This window comes from Agelaius phoeniceus, chromosome 9 (genome assembly GCF_051311805.1).
Source record: "Agelaius phoeniceus isolate bAgePho1 chromosome 9, bAgePho1.hap1, whole genome shotgun sequence".
In the NCBI taxonomy this organism is placed as follows: domain Eukaryota; kingdom Metazoa; phylum Chordata; class Aves; order Passeriformes; family Icteridae; genus Agelaius; species Agelaius phoeniceus.
In genome coordinates, this window is record NC_135273.1 from 4,980,983 (window position 1) to 4,996,140 (window position 15,158).

The 15,158-nt window shown below is 40.4% G+C and overlaps 1 long non-coding RNA gene across 3 annotated transcripts in view; it reads left to right on the forward strand.

Annotated features, from left to right (window-relative positions):
- The first annotated feature begins 983 nt into the window (after window positions 1-983).
- LOC143694758 (uncharacterized) overlaps window positions 984-15,158 on the forward strand; it is a 121,014-nt gene continuing 106,839 nt past the window's right edge. For all 3 annotated transcript variants that reach the window (XR_013183421.1, XR_013183420.1, XR_013183422.1), the window contains exon 1: window positions 984-1,065. This is a non-coding gene — a long non-coding RNA (uncharacterized LOC143694758). The remainder of the gene's footprint in view (window positions 1,066-15,158) is intronic.

The window sequence follows — 15,158 nt, forward strand, 5'->3', positions numbered from 1 at the left end:
AGAGAGTGTCTGTGCCAGCTGTGGCAGCCCCTCTTTGTGTTTTGTGCTGATTACACCCCAGCATCCTGCATCAGGACAGAGCAGCCCCACCTGAGCCCATAAAGTGGATTTGGGATGGCCCTGAGCAGCTGCTGCTTCTGAATGCCTGCTGAGGAGCAAGGAGAAGGTTTGTTGCCACTTAGCTTTCAGTATTTGCAGTGTTCTGAAAATTATTTTAAACAATGTTGAAGGGGTTTTTTTCCCCCCATCCCAAAAAAATCAGTATCTCTGGTAGCAATGTCTGGACTATTCCCCTCAAGGATTAATTAAAGGACTTAATCTCTGTGCCTTTTATTTTGTAAATTCAGCATGCTGGCATTATTATTGTTAGCAGTAATCTCATGATCCCAAGGAGGAAGGAGGGAGGGCTCAAGCATATGACACAGGGGACAGAGTGCTCCCCTGGCCAGGAACCGCTCGCTGAGCGGAACAGCGAGGGGACGCCGCATTCTGGGAAAAGGAAAACATTGCCTTTTCTCTGCAGGGAGCCCCTGCCCGTGCAGAGCCTGCCACCAGACACTGGCAGCCCTGCCAGGGACAGGAACACTCCCAAAAACCCCGTGGTTAAGTTCTGAGGGAAAGAGGGCAGCGCATAAGCTGGGAGGTTTAAAGGAAAAATTGGAAGGGTTGGACAGGAGGAGCTGTCGGATTGATGTTGAGGAGGAAGTTGCAAAGAAGTAAAGAAAATAAACAAATTAACAAGCAGTGTTAAATACATACAGGCAAGTAAATATATTGCTGAGAACGGTGTAGAGTGGCAAATCTCCCACCATTTTTATCATTCACTTAACATATTTTATATGTCATATATCTGCACAAGTAGTGTCACCTTCACCATGTCTTTTAGCAGTATAGCATCCATAATATAGAGTAGTGAAAGATGTGAGAAAAGGCAGGAAAACTTTTATTCCTTAGTGTCTAGAGTGGTTTATTGTTTTTCTTTTTTTTTTTTAGTGCACTTTTAATACCCAGCAATAGAGGATGAGAGCTACTGGTGCTCAGAAAGCACAGATTCCATCTTATCTGGTGAGTTAAAGTGGGATTTTAACCTGGGCTTGGAAAAGTTCATTGTACACCAGAAAATTTAAGATAAGACCATGTGGAGAAATCCCTTTAAAATATCTAGAAAACCTGGAGCATCTAGAAAACATGTCCACATGTAATATTTAAACCAAACATGGTGTTTCAGTAGTCTTGGACCACTCTGAAACCAGTGGATATTTTCTCCATGTATATGAGAGCAGTTTTTTTGTCAGTCTGCTTTTTATTAACATAAACAGGCTAGTGGTGGTGACATAGGTAGTGACAAAAGGTGTATTTATGGTAAATAATGGACTGACAAAGGGGAGAACTGTGCAAGGGACAACTTTCATGTGTACTTTTTTGGTGATGCATGACCTCCCCTTACTCCACAGGTCTTTTATCATCTCTACATGAAAGAAACATGTTTTAACTGAGCTCACGTGGACTTGATAGCTCTATCTTTGTAGCCTTTTCTGCAGTACTCCCTAATGGCTGATAATAATATGTACTCAACCACCTTTAGGCCACTGTTGGGTCAAATTGGGAAAAATATAGCAGTTTCCAAAACTTGAAAGCCCTGCATAGGTGACAAGAGAGAAAAGGAAGTGTAAATCCAGGCAAAATCCTAGAGGTGGCCAGCAGGTTTGGTGGCAATCTGAGGGGGATTGGATGCCCCTTTCAGAGAGGGTCTCAGACAGACTTGCTGACAGCCTGCACCATTTCTGCTGTTCTTGTTGTGGGTCTGCACTTCCAGGGAGAATCCTGCTGCCTGTGGAGGTATATTGAAGTATGAAACTTTAAACCATTGTATAGAGGAAGATAAGACAAAACTCAGCTGGTTTATTCCTGAAACCCCCCTGGAAATGAATCCCATGGGGTCAGTGAGGAGAAGGTCCTGGTGAATTCATCAAATAAATAAATTTCATACTATCCTGACATAATTTTCACCCTGCTTTGTGTGAAAATTGCACCATGACTTCAGCTCACCAAGATTTTGTTCCTTCTACCTGGGGATGAAGGTGCAGTCCTTTGACAATATTTCTTTTTCAAGTCCATATTTCCAAGATGAAACATTCACTTTGTGTATTAGGATTAAAATTAATAATTCACAATTTAATGAGGAGTTGATCCAAGATCTGTCACTCCTGCCAAAACCAGGGTATTTCTGATAACTGAAAGGGTTGTTGTTGTCTTTCTCCTTGATAAAGTTCAAGTTTCTATGCTATTAAGGGGTTTATTGTGCTTAGGTGATGCACTGAATTTATTTTTTTAAGAGGTTTTTGCTTCTTTTTTTTTTTTTCCATTAACTGACCACTCTGCTATGTTTAATGCACACTGACAGTAGCACTTTGAATTTCAGGAAATCAAGTTTCTCTTACTTTTATGCTGTTCTTTTCCCCCACTGCATAATGCCTGTATAAAGCACAAAGGCAACCTGGGTTTTGCAATTAAAAGGAGAGTAATTTGATGATGCACACAGAGCACTGGGGCACGTGTGTGTGCACATAAACACTGGAGTATCACATGGAAGCTCTTAATGAAACCCTTATGATAAGAATAATGCTCAGGTTACAAATGCTACAGCTTATCTGGTACGTGTGGTAGGTGATAATAACTCTGCCATTCAGCCAGGGTAGGAAAGCAATTTTAGTAAACATAATACCTGAAAGCAATTTTCAAATTATTCCCTGATTTCTAACGCGTAATAATCTCCAAAACAGTTGGGTTATTTTTCAGATCCCATTTCCAGTTTGTGTTGGTGGATTTTAACCATTAGTGCCACATTGCTTGCCACCTCAACTCCCTCAGTTTCAGCATGTGGTGCTTTAGAGGGTTGCAGTGCCTTTTGTTTTCTTGTTTTCTGGGTAAACCCTCAAGCAGAATGCTCCTTACACTGGAAACAGGAACATGGCATGGAAAACAGGGACAGGTCAATTATGGCATGGATTCAAATGCAGCAAAAATCAGCTTCTCTGCACTGAAAGCCTTTGAAGAGTTTTTGAACAAGAGAACTCTGGACCATGCACGTGAGCTGCTCCCGGGGTCAGTGCAAAACTTGGCCATTCCTGTTTGGCTTTTCCTCCTAAAATTTAGAGCTCCTTGGGAGATGGAGAAATTGCACCTTTCCTTCTAATCGTGCTACAATTGTGCTTCTACCTTTTCCAAAGGTTGAGGAGAAGAATCATGTCCCTGCACCATTTTTCTCTATCCTCTGTGCCCTTTTTGCCCATGGGCAGGGAATAATTGTCCTTAATCCCTAAGTATGGAGGATGTGCACTTTAAGGATTTTTCACCTTTTTTATTATTATTATTAATTGCACCTTTCCTTCTAATCATGCTACAATTGTGCTTCTATCTTTTCCAAAGGTTGAGGAGAAGAATCATGTCCCTGCACCACTTTTCTCTATCCTCTTTTTCAATTCCCTTTTTGCCCATGGGCAGGGAATAATTGTCCTTAATCCCTAAGTATGGAGGGGAGTGCTGCTCAGCTCTTCCCTCCTGCTCACGTACCCACAGGGACAGTCCAGCCTTGCACTGCTGAAATTACAATGTTGGGCATGAGCAGAACAGTATCAATAGCATTCTAAAAGGCACAGCTTTGCTATCCTGACATAAAGGCCTTACACTATTGAAATTCTTCTTTAACTGTGCCAGGAAAATAATTGGAAGCATATTTAGCTGTATGGATGTAGAAACCTACAGGAATTTCGTTGGTCTTGTGGTTAGTGAAGGAAAGTTGTGGAGAGACATTTAAACCAAGAGTTTCTACAAGCCATATATTCATGTTCCTGAAATTTGAGAGAATGCATTTGACAGCACACTCACTTTAAAAACTTGGTATGAGGTTCTTTAGGATTGCTCTTGTGTGCCTTTGTCTGCCTCAGTAATGTTCTTGGAGAGAGAATTCTGGTCACTCTTCAGGGTTTGTTCAGGGAAGGCAACTTAGACCTATTCCAGGCTGATGCATTTCTAACTTGACCACAATTAGATGCTTTTCAGGTAATCTTTCAGCTTAGCTGAGCTCTTTTTTTCCAAGCAGAATCTCTCAGAATGTTGCAGTTAAAGCAAACTTTCCATTCAGATCAAAGTGTATAGGCTGGCTCTGTGTTATCACCTGACAACATTATCGTTGGGAATATTAAGCTGTCAGCAGCAGATCTGAAGGAATCACTTTCCCAGTCTGCAGTGAATTATAGAGGATGGGAGTCTATAGTCTATCACACATAAAAGTCTTTCCATTTTCTAAGACTGTATCTAATTCTAATAGTTTCAATCTGGCCTCAGACTGGATTCTTCTCTTGTTTTAAATCATGATCAAGAGACCTTCTAAGAGCTTAGCTACAAGATTTGTAACCATCAGCACATTTGCATGCGTATTTATGTTGTTTTTGAGATGCATTTGAATCTGCATGTGCCAAGCCTGTGTGTGGAGCCAGTGGTGTCTTTTTCCTGAAAATCTCTTCCCTGCTCTATTTCTTTCCTTTTCCTGTTGCATTCCTGATTAATATGTTGTTTGCATGGCTTTGTACTAACACACACATCATGTGGGACTGAGTGTGGGTCAGTGTCAAGTGGGACAGGATTAGGATGTGGGAGGTTGCTGGCATTAATGCTTAGCAAGTAGGATTAGGATAAAGCTGTAATTGAACAGTTCAACTAACCTGGGATTCATCAAGAGATTTGCAAAAGCACATTATAGTGGTCAATGAAAGGAAGTTTTAAACTATCAAGGCAGCATGGTTTTGCAAAGCTCCAACTGCAGAGAGGCAGGGTTAAGCACTTCTCTTGTCTTGCATGTACAAATGTGAGATTTTTTGCTGGTTTTGGCATCCCAGTTTGTGTTTCTGGGTGCTCAGAGGTAGTGGGACAATGAGAAGTGAAAAAAAGTTTTGTCTAAGAAACATGGCAAAGATACCACAGTGCTTAATGCAATCTCATTAGAGACACATCATCTGAATTTGAAGGGAGTTGGAAGTGATAAAAAAGTAAAAAAAAAAAAAAATTAAACGGAAATTGAAATAATGACTCTAGCAGTTCACTATTTACAGCCCCAAAATGTCACATATTTTTCTAATCCTGCCAGGTTTTGGACAAGGGAGGTAACAGTGTCCAGGACAAGTGCCTCGAAATGTCCCCACAGAGCCCAGGTTTGTGGTGGTGCTCTGGGCAGGGCTGATGTGTGATCCCCCACCTCAGAGAAGGGTCCTCTCAGCCCTGACTGGCCACCCCAAAACTGTAATGTCGAAAAGTCCACAGTGCTGATAAACCCCTAAAAATTCCACCCTCTTTTCCCCGAAATCTGCATTCCAGCCACCAGGCCATGTCAGTACATAGCTGGCACGAGTTAGTACAGAGAGCAGTTTCATTGTGTAACTTCTCTTGGCTGTGCTCAAGTTTTAGATTTTTTTTTTTTTAAAACAGGAACAAAATAATAGCTTTTGATGACATCATAGCCATGGCTGAGATTAACCCTGCTCCCCTGCGGGGTGCTGGTGGGGCTTTTGCTCCATCAGCTCCAGGGATGTGAATGTTTGTGCTGTGCTGGCAGCAGGCCAGGCCCTATGATTGTTTTATTGGGTGTCCACTGTTATTAAGCCCCTCTGTGTTTTTTCCCCTTTCGCTTTTTACTTCTTTCTGTAACCAATTTGCATTACTTTATGTTAAATTTCACGTGCCATGTGTCAGCTGAATTACACATCAGATCTAAAGATTCAAAGTCCTTTGAATTCTTCTTGGTGGCTACACTGTATTTACCATTCACTCACTCATGTGTGATAAAGGAATTTAACAAGTTTTCAACTGTTTTTCATGTCTGAGGATATCTATGCACAGTATAGATTAAATAAAAAAAACCTGTAAAGCTCCAAAAAGGGAACATTTAGGGATAACTGGCAATAGGATTTATACCCTGCTTTATAACAATCCTCTTGTGTTCTGGCCTTTACGTGCATTCAGCAATTGCATTATTCTGCTGATTTATGAGGACAAAAAAGTCCATTCTTTATGTCTGTGAAATGCATAGCAGAGAGAAGTCTTGATGTTGTCTCAGGAGAGCCAGAGGGGCACTGAAATATACAGATCACTAATAAATTATCATCGTAATAATGTCAAGTTGCTGCACGCCAGTCTCCATGAAATCCAGAATGGGCTTGAGGTTGTAAAAATATGTATCTTCTCTTAAAGCCTTCCAATAATTTTCCTGTGGTTTGTATTATAATTTAGCCATGTTGATGCATTTCTATAGCTTAGTAAATATGATATAATGGTGTGGGCCGTGTCCCAGTCTCAGAAAGTTTGACTTTCTAAAGATTCAGCAATATCACCAAATCTGACATCTTACTTTTCATCAGTTCTCCCGAGCCCTGCATGGGCCACCCATGAAGTTTCCCAGATTTTTGTCTGAGGTTTTTCTGAGCTGCTTTTCCTTGGGATCAAAATAGGTGCGTTGAGTAGGATTCCCATCTTTATTTTTGGCACGTTTCTCTAAATCAGAGACAACAGAGGGCTGAGTGACTTTCTCCCGCTCTTCCACCCCGCTGAAGTCAGCAGAGTAAAGATGGTGCAAGGAGGGTCGGAGTCAGGCTCTCAGCCACGATAAATTTCCTTGTGCTGGTGGCAGTATGCTCAGAATGCTTTGAAGTGCTGGTTTGTCAGAGTTCACAACAGTTCATTTCAGCTCCAAATAAAATATTATCTGCCTTTGCTGGCTTTGCAGCACCAGGAGAGGTAACAGTGGAGCTGTTCTAGGTCGTTTTACAAATCCAGCTTTCTTACACTGGTTTCTTTATTGGAATTCGTACAGGGCTCTCTTTAAACACAGCTCTGCGCTGAAGAAAAACAAAAGAGTGTTTATACAAGACAATAGGGCAGACATCATTTACTGTATAGGGTTGATTTGGAGTTTATGCAGCTAAGACAAAGGGAAATGAACACCCCCATGTGGTATAACCTCTGCAAGAGTGTAGCTTTTGTTATTTTAAGGCTTGAAACACCATACTTTTTAAAGTTTGAAATATTGGTGGAATATACTCTACAACATGTACTTTGTTCTGCAGAACACAAGCACAATAGTTTCCTTATGGCCTTTTAATTTAGAATACACTCAAAGCAAGACAACGCCCTCCTTTTCTGACACAGTTTGCAGCATAGCAGAAATGTCATTTATCCCAATTCTGAGCCTTAAAGAACTTTCAGCAGCTGATTTTTTTAATACTTTTTTTTTGTTAGGTCTGACAACGTCAGCACTAAGGCTTAAAATAAGCCCAGTTGCTGAACAGAATCCCTTAAACATTCAATCTTTAATTCTGATGTCTCTATCTTCTTTCCTTCTCATTGTCTGCTGTGTGAAATTCTGAGTGAAATAGTCCCATGGGGCTCTTCCAAAGCTTATGAAGCTGTGTGTAAGAAAGGGTGAGGACAATGAGGAATTTCAGGAGCTGTGCACATGGAGGGAACCAACAGATTGCAACTTTTCCACTTTCACCTTCCAACTCTGCATTGCTTTGGGGTGAAGGAATAATGTTCTAAGATAATTGGGTAAAGCATAGAAAATTATAAACTAAGCTGTTAAGGACAAAAAGGAAATTTTCCTTAAACTAAGATAAAGAGGAAATTTTCCCTTAATACATTAGTGGCTGCAAAAAATAGATCTGACTCCAAAGTCATGTATATGTGACCATCATGAATCCCCACAGAACTGACCTCAGAGCATCACTAATATGAAGCTACAGTAAATGCAAGGAAATGTGTGCAGTGTCTGCAAGATTAAGAATTTATTTTCCATATTTTTATGTCTTTTGTCCTGCTGGTCATTATAATATTATCTTGAATGCTTTTCTGCTCAGAGGGTCAGGAATGTGTTTATGTGTAGCTCAAGAACTGACATCCAGGCCTGAGAGGGTTTGTTGGCCTTGTCTGAGTTCAGAACCAACTCCATAAATCATATTTGAACTAGCAGTGCTGTACCTGCCTATATAAGTAACAGATTTTCTGAAGTGAAAACTCTCAGAATCTGAATAGGTAAGTGGAAACCTGGAGAGGTCAACTGGTCCCAGAGCAGTCAGCTACTGCAAACCAGTCCTGACAGAGTTTTGCCTAATTTCTTACTGAGAAAAAAATAAAATTGGTGGAGAAAAGGGAATGTTTTATTATAAGGGTCTCACAGCATCTCTCAGTGGTTCAGCTGCTAAGAGGTAACTACAAGAATTTGAGCTGAAATATGTGCAGAGAGGGCACATTTTTCCATTAGTAATGTTGACTTTTCTCAGAAAAAAATTTCAGGTTCTGCAAATGCATCCCACAAATCAGCTTCAGATGGACTATTTATTACTAAGAATTTGCAGACTTGTATGTGTAGAAGACATGACTGCTTTCTAAAGAACAAAAGAGTAATGCACAATTGTTCTCCTAGGGGCTGAATGCTCCAACCTCACCTGCCCCAGCTGCCTCCCTAACCAGCTACAGCAAGGCTATTTTTAGTGAGCTGGAGGCTGAAAGTTTCATTTTGAGGACTTCAAACAAAGTATAAATCAAGATAGTTCAGTGATAAAAAAGCTTCGCTGAGGACTTCTATTGGCTTTTCATCATGAAATACAACATGAGTGGTTTGGTTGTTTTTTGGAGGTTTTTTAAATGGGCACAAATGTTACTTTTCACTGGCTGTCAGAAATTGCTTGTTGCAGCTTCTTGTACAATTCACCATTGTGATAAGCCGTAGAGTTTGCTCTTTTTATCCACCAGAATGAATAAACACTGGGATTTTGTTCATCTTTTAAATCCATTATATGGTATTTCCCAGGGGAGGTAAGCTTTGTATTTGCTTGTGTGGCAACTCTTTGAAATATGGCATTTTGAATCATCACCTTCATCCCAATGAGGAATTTCCAACAAACCAAGAGTTTGGCTTTCCATGTACATTTCAAGGGCTAAAAATTCTCCCTAATGTGAAGACACACTGTAAGTTTAATTAAATGCAGGGCTACTGCACGATTAGATCAGTAGTCTGTTTATATCAGCAATGCTTTCCAGAAAACGTTTTGACAACCAACTGCTGAAAATAGCTTCAGAAAACCCCCAATGAAAACCAGCAGTAAAAAAAATCCCCAAGACTAATTCACAAAGTAAAGAAGGAGAAGCTGAAGACCCTATCTCAGCTTAGGTTAATGCTGGCCTCTCTGTGGAATAATTTCTTTTGATGTTCTAAGGGAACTGTCTTGTTGTTTTATATACTTGTTATTTTATATCTCTTTAAAGCTATCACAGAGATTTGAGTGTGAAATACTTTTTCAATTTGTGACAGACCATGGATGAGGACTGTACAAAGAAGAGATTTCAAAGAGACACAATTTCAGTATTTCCATGTGTGACAGGTATTTCTTGGGTAAAGTCTTGAAAAAGTTTTAACAAGTCAAAAACAGAGAGGAAGTGCCACAAAAAAGAAATACTTCATAAGTACCAAGTTCAAGTAGAGAGATGCTGTCCTGATATTTATAAGCATTATCTACATGCCACAAACTGGCAGAAAAACTCTTCTGCATTATTGGTACCACCAGCGCCTGAGTCATTTATTTGCCATTGATTAAGTTAATCCTAATTTTCTGTTTTAATGCACTGGCATGAAAACTTAATCAGCCATTGCTTGAACAAACAACTACAGTAACTATTGAGATAGGAGACAAAAATTCAACCTAGGCCAGTGCATTTCTAGTTCAAATATAATCTGTATTTAACCTTTCTCTGCATGGGGTTAGAATCTCATATTATTGTCTCAAGACTTTTATTCTTGTTTTCCTAAATAATTACTTGGACTACCTGGCTTCGTGCTTGGCCATCAAACTTGCTGAGTTAGGAACACTGAGGAAAGGTTAATGTGCTATCCTGCTGCTGATTATGTCAGAATGGGCTAGGTCTGTGAAATATAAATATCCAGGATGCCAAAGCAAATATTTCAATTCCCTTGAACTCATTAGCAAAAGTTTATTTTAGGTGTGATGGGATGCAAGCTATTACTTGGAATAGATGGATAGATTAGGATGGATGGAATTCATGCATGTGGCAGGTCAATATCTATTGGAACTTAATATTTCCTTAATGAAAGCTCAAAAATGCCTTAATTTATGAATACATTCTTTGACACCAATATTTTGTTTGATATTTCATCACTCATAGGTAGAACTCTTTTTCTTTCCACCCTTTCTGAGTTTTGATCTTGAGAGGAAATCAGGTAAATCAATTAACTGGCTCATGTTTCATGCTAAAAGGGGGATGACAGCCATAATTCAGCATGAGCAGCACATGGGAGCATGAGCACCATGTAGGGCTTCACATAACTTATAGAGCCTAAAGTTAAAACAAGATCAGCCCATCAGAATCTGAGGAAATATCTGGTGAATTCTTGTTTCTCTTGGTCAACAGTGAGCTGCCATTCAGCCTCAATTAAACTGCCAGAGTTGTGAGACAGTAACAGCAGGAAATTCTTGACAGATAAATTCAAGATGGCAGCTACAACTGGACTTCTCTGAACTGATTACAGTCCTAATTGTACTGTGCAGCATACTTACACTAAAGCTGACATACTTGACTTTTTATTGAAAATGTAGTAGAAGAAAACCTCTTATCTCACTTCACTCCCCAATGCCTTCCCTCCTGAGCTTTGTTTGCAGCCTGCAGAGGACAGGGTTGGCTTGAGCTGCTGATGTTTTGAGCTCCTCCTGCCTCCCGCTGCAGACTGCACAGGTCCTTGTGTCACTGCCTGGCCCTTCCCTCTGTTGCTGTGCCAGGGTTTATCACCTCTCACTCCTGGACAGTGTCAATGGTGCAGTCACTTCCTCTCTGCCAAACAGCCCTAACATTCACCAGACTCCCTTGCACGCTGCAGAGCAAGTCAAGTATCATTACCTGAAATGGTAAAAAAAAAAATTAAAACCCAAAAAATGTTAATCCTGTTTATAGACAGAATTTTGATGGATGCTGAACACCCCTTTGAAAGATTAATGCAAGGAAAAGTTGTCGTTTTGGATATCTTAGCAGAATTGCAACTGGGTGATGCTTTACAAAAAAACCTCTTGTGGAAGCAAGATCCTCATATTCTTCTTTTACTACCAAAATACCTATATTTTAAATGGAAATGATGGAGCCAAGCTAACAAATGATGGAGCCAAGCTAAGAAATGATGGAGAGGTGAACCCAGTGATGTGGCAGTGCCCAGTGCAGTGTTAGCAAATAGTGTGGTGTAGTGGAAAGTGACAATTCTCAAACAGACATAACTCCCAAACCATCTCCTCTTTTTGGTAAAACACAAAATGTGTTTTATTAAGGGAGCCACATGGGAAAAGGTGGGAACTATTAAACCTTAGAGTGAATGCCAAGGCAGACAGAAGTGTTTGCATATATGCAACTGAAAATCTGGGGAGGGGGGAAAATGTTATTTTGAGGAATCCTGGGAAACTGAAACTTTTGTTGAAGATAAACATTTTTACTTCAAAGAATTCCTTGGTGGTTGGTGACGAGATACTGATGTTTGCCTTTGGAAAACAACCACTGTGCTGCCAACCACACCAAGCAGTGCATGCACTTTCCAAATGTTACATCTTTTTATTCACTTAGGCTTGACTCCATGCAAGAAAATAATTCCCATTGCTCCCCATGAAGGGAGAGGTTGTAAGTTAGAGCCTGCCAGTGTTCCTGATAGTGAATCAAGCCAATTCAAGGCACTGGCACAGGAGATTCCCAGCTTTTCTCTTGGTATTGGTTGGAATATTGATATCTGAGGTAAAGCAACCTTGTGGCAGAGCCACCTCCACCATGTGGAGAGCAATGGAAGACAAAATCCTAAATGGCAGGTAGATAACTCTTCTGTGATTGTGATATTTTTTCCAAAATGGATTGAAATGGAATTTTGGTCTATAGGTATATTCAGAGGGGAATGTTATTCCAACAAGACTTTTTAGAGTGGATCCTTTCCCCTGGGTTTGGACCGGAAAACCCATGTGAGGCCAAAGAAAGCCTCATAATGGAAGTTTTGTGAAAACCAATCTTCCTCATAAACAGGTTCTATCTGACCAAATCTGCCTGTCACAGCTTTTTCAGCTCTGTTTTGGAAAACTCATTGCCTGCAAGGTCCTTCCTTCACGGAGTCAGAAATTATTGTATCTGAGGGAATGAGGAGAAAGAATGTGCTTCTGCGTCTCTGGAATTTATGGCAGCCTCTGTGTGTTTTCAGGGCAGGCAGGGCAGCAGCCACCACTCAGAGCTTGCAGTACTGAAGGATTCCACCTGCAAGCTGAAGCTGAGACATGCAGAGCTTCCAGAGCAGTTCTGAAGCACAGGGAGGGGAAAAAAAGAGAATTATTTTGCATCTCCCAACCTTCAGTATTCCTGTTTTATCACCAATGGGCAATTTTGACAAACTATGCCCAGCTATTCTTTTCCCAGTTCAGCCTCTGAGATTTCTACTGACCAGAGAACCCAACTTGGGAGCTCTGGGTTTGACACCAAATATGAACTAAAACAAAAATGGGGCTTTTAGGTGACCCAGGGGACATAGGCAGCTCTGATCTTCGGCCAAAGGGGGCACTTGTGAATCTGTAGGCTCAGAAACCAGGATTTTCCAAGGAAATTAAGAAATGTCTCCACAACAGTTTAATGCTTATGGTGAAATGTCAGAGGAATGGAAATTCAGTGTTCATTACACACTGCATTTTCTCCAGCTTTTGTGTAAAACTTCTCAGATTTAAAGAATAAAAAGAGCCAAATTTATTATTCTTCCCTACACAGTAGCATCTGGTTTGCTTTGATTTACACAATTGTTGTTTTATTAATTTCTGTTTCTTTTTTTTTTTTTTGGTGAGTAAAATGGGAGTTTAGCCTGTTAAACAGCTGTGTCTGATAAACCTTCTGAGTTCATTGAAATATTCAAGAGTCTAATACCCTATAAAGTGATAGTGTTTCCAAGTAAACATAGATAAATATTTCTCAATATTTCCTATAAAATTGAGCAATGAGGCAATAGATTTTGCTACTTTGCAACCTCAAGGTAAAATGACATCTCAGTAGCTAATCAGCTGCAACTCTTCTGGCACTTGTCTTAGAAACAGAATTGTGTTTCACAGTGAGATTTTATGGAGAACTGTATGCAAACAATATCAGCATGTCCTTACATCCCTTCTTCAAATGAAGGGTACTTCTGAAAATGAAAACCTGATCCATGTCTTGAGATGAATGCAGACTCTGAGATTAATGTGTTATAAATCCAATTTTCTCACATCCTTCAGTGTCACACTCCCTGCAGCAGCAGCTTGGAAAGTGCACGAAGCCTGGATGGCCCCTAAAAACTTTGGAGAGACTCTGCAGAGCCTGGGTGTGCAAAAATGAGATTTGAGCAGAGTTCACTGAAGCACAGATTAAAAGACACAGTTATAACTGAGATTAAGCCTCATTTCCCCAGGGAGCTGGGAAAATGGAGGAAAACTCAGGAGCTGTAGTGGTATTTCTTCAGTAATATTCTTGAAGGAGATCAATATCACCAGCAGAATTAGCTGGATGTGGATGGAATGACCTGCTAAGCCAAGTCTCCTTTCTCTTTCCAAAGCCTGGGGAACTAACACAACACAATCCTTTAAAATACAATTTTATGACCAGATGAGAATGAAAGTGTGGAAAGTGTATCGTTGCAGGCACATCTACTTGCTTGCCCTTTGCTGCAGTGGCTGATGATAACTTGCCTCCTTCCCAAGAAAGTAGAAGAAAAACCAAAAACAAAGAAAAAAGAAAAAAACAACAATTTCAGTCAAAGGAAAAGTTGTCTCATCAAATATTTTTCACTTTGTGCAAGCAGCCTGCAGGATTCAGCTTGAGTTTAGTAAGAGTAATTCCTCTTGAATCTTGTGCTGCTTTTTCACTGACTGTAAGCTACAGAGGTGAGAGGAAAATCCAGGCACAATCCCAAGTGAAATCCAGGCCCTTTGCCTGTTTGACCTCAGCTGCTGGGATCAGGTTTGATGTTTTGCATGCCCCACTCTGGTCTTGGAGTTTTTGTGGTTTTTTTTACCATGCAAATAATAGAAGAAGTTCACAATGAGATAATGAAATATTGCATGCAGCAGAGATTAAATGGACGCCTTGGTTTCCCTATTGTCTATTTCCCAAAAGATGTTGGGGTTTTTTGTGGCCCTTTGGCTCTTTGTTATGTTTGTTTTGGTACCTTGAGACATCATGGTCTCACAAGGGACTTCAGCTTACCAGGTCTCTGTTGAAAACACAACAGAGCAGAGAGGAAACAGTCTTGGAGACTTATATAAGATATTAATAATCTTTTTCCCTGAAAAGGGTTATCAAACATTGGCACAGCTGCCCAGGACAGTGGTGGAATCCCCATCCCTGGGGGGATTTAAAAGCCCTGTAGATGTGGCTTGTGGGGATGTGGTTTAGTGGTGGACATGGCAGTGCTGGATTAATTGTTGAACTTGATGATTTTAGGTCTTTTCCAACCTCAATGACTCTATGATAGCATTTTATTTTTCATATGTTGATAACCTTGCAGTGAACATTCTTCTTTTTGGTGATACCATGAACAACAAAGCATCTGTTTATAGGGGTCCTTTGAAAAGGACATTTATTAGATGCTTGTCCAACTGCTCAGAAGCTTAAAATTGAATAGTGGAGTGAAACACAATCTCAGAATCATTGCCACCATTTAGGTGAAACTCATGTTGCTGAAAATGATGCCGGGGTGAGTCATCAGGTGGTGGCACATTTCCTGCTAGAGACAGAAGCACTTTCTTGGTTGAGTCCTTTATTCATACCAGAGACATGTGTTGGCAGAGTTTGGCAGAGTTTAGAGGAAGTCTGCGCAAAGCACATTAGAAACTCTTACCTGTAAATGTTGGGAAGACCTCTCCCCTCTCAGATTTGTGCCTGTGCATGACCCAGAACCCACTTGAGGAGTGCTTTGATCTTCACCTGCAGCACTTACTCACAAAACGTGGTTTCGAGCAAACTGCTGCAAGTTCCTGCTTGAATGTGATGGATGTCACCCTGCAAGAAAAGACAAAAATCCCTTAATGTATGTTTTTCTCATGTATTCTGGCAGAAGATTG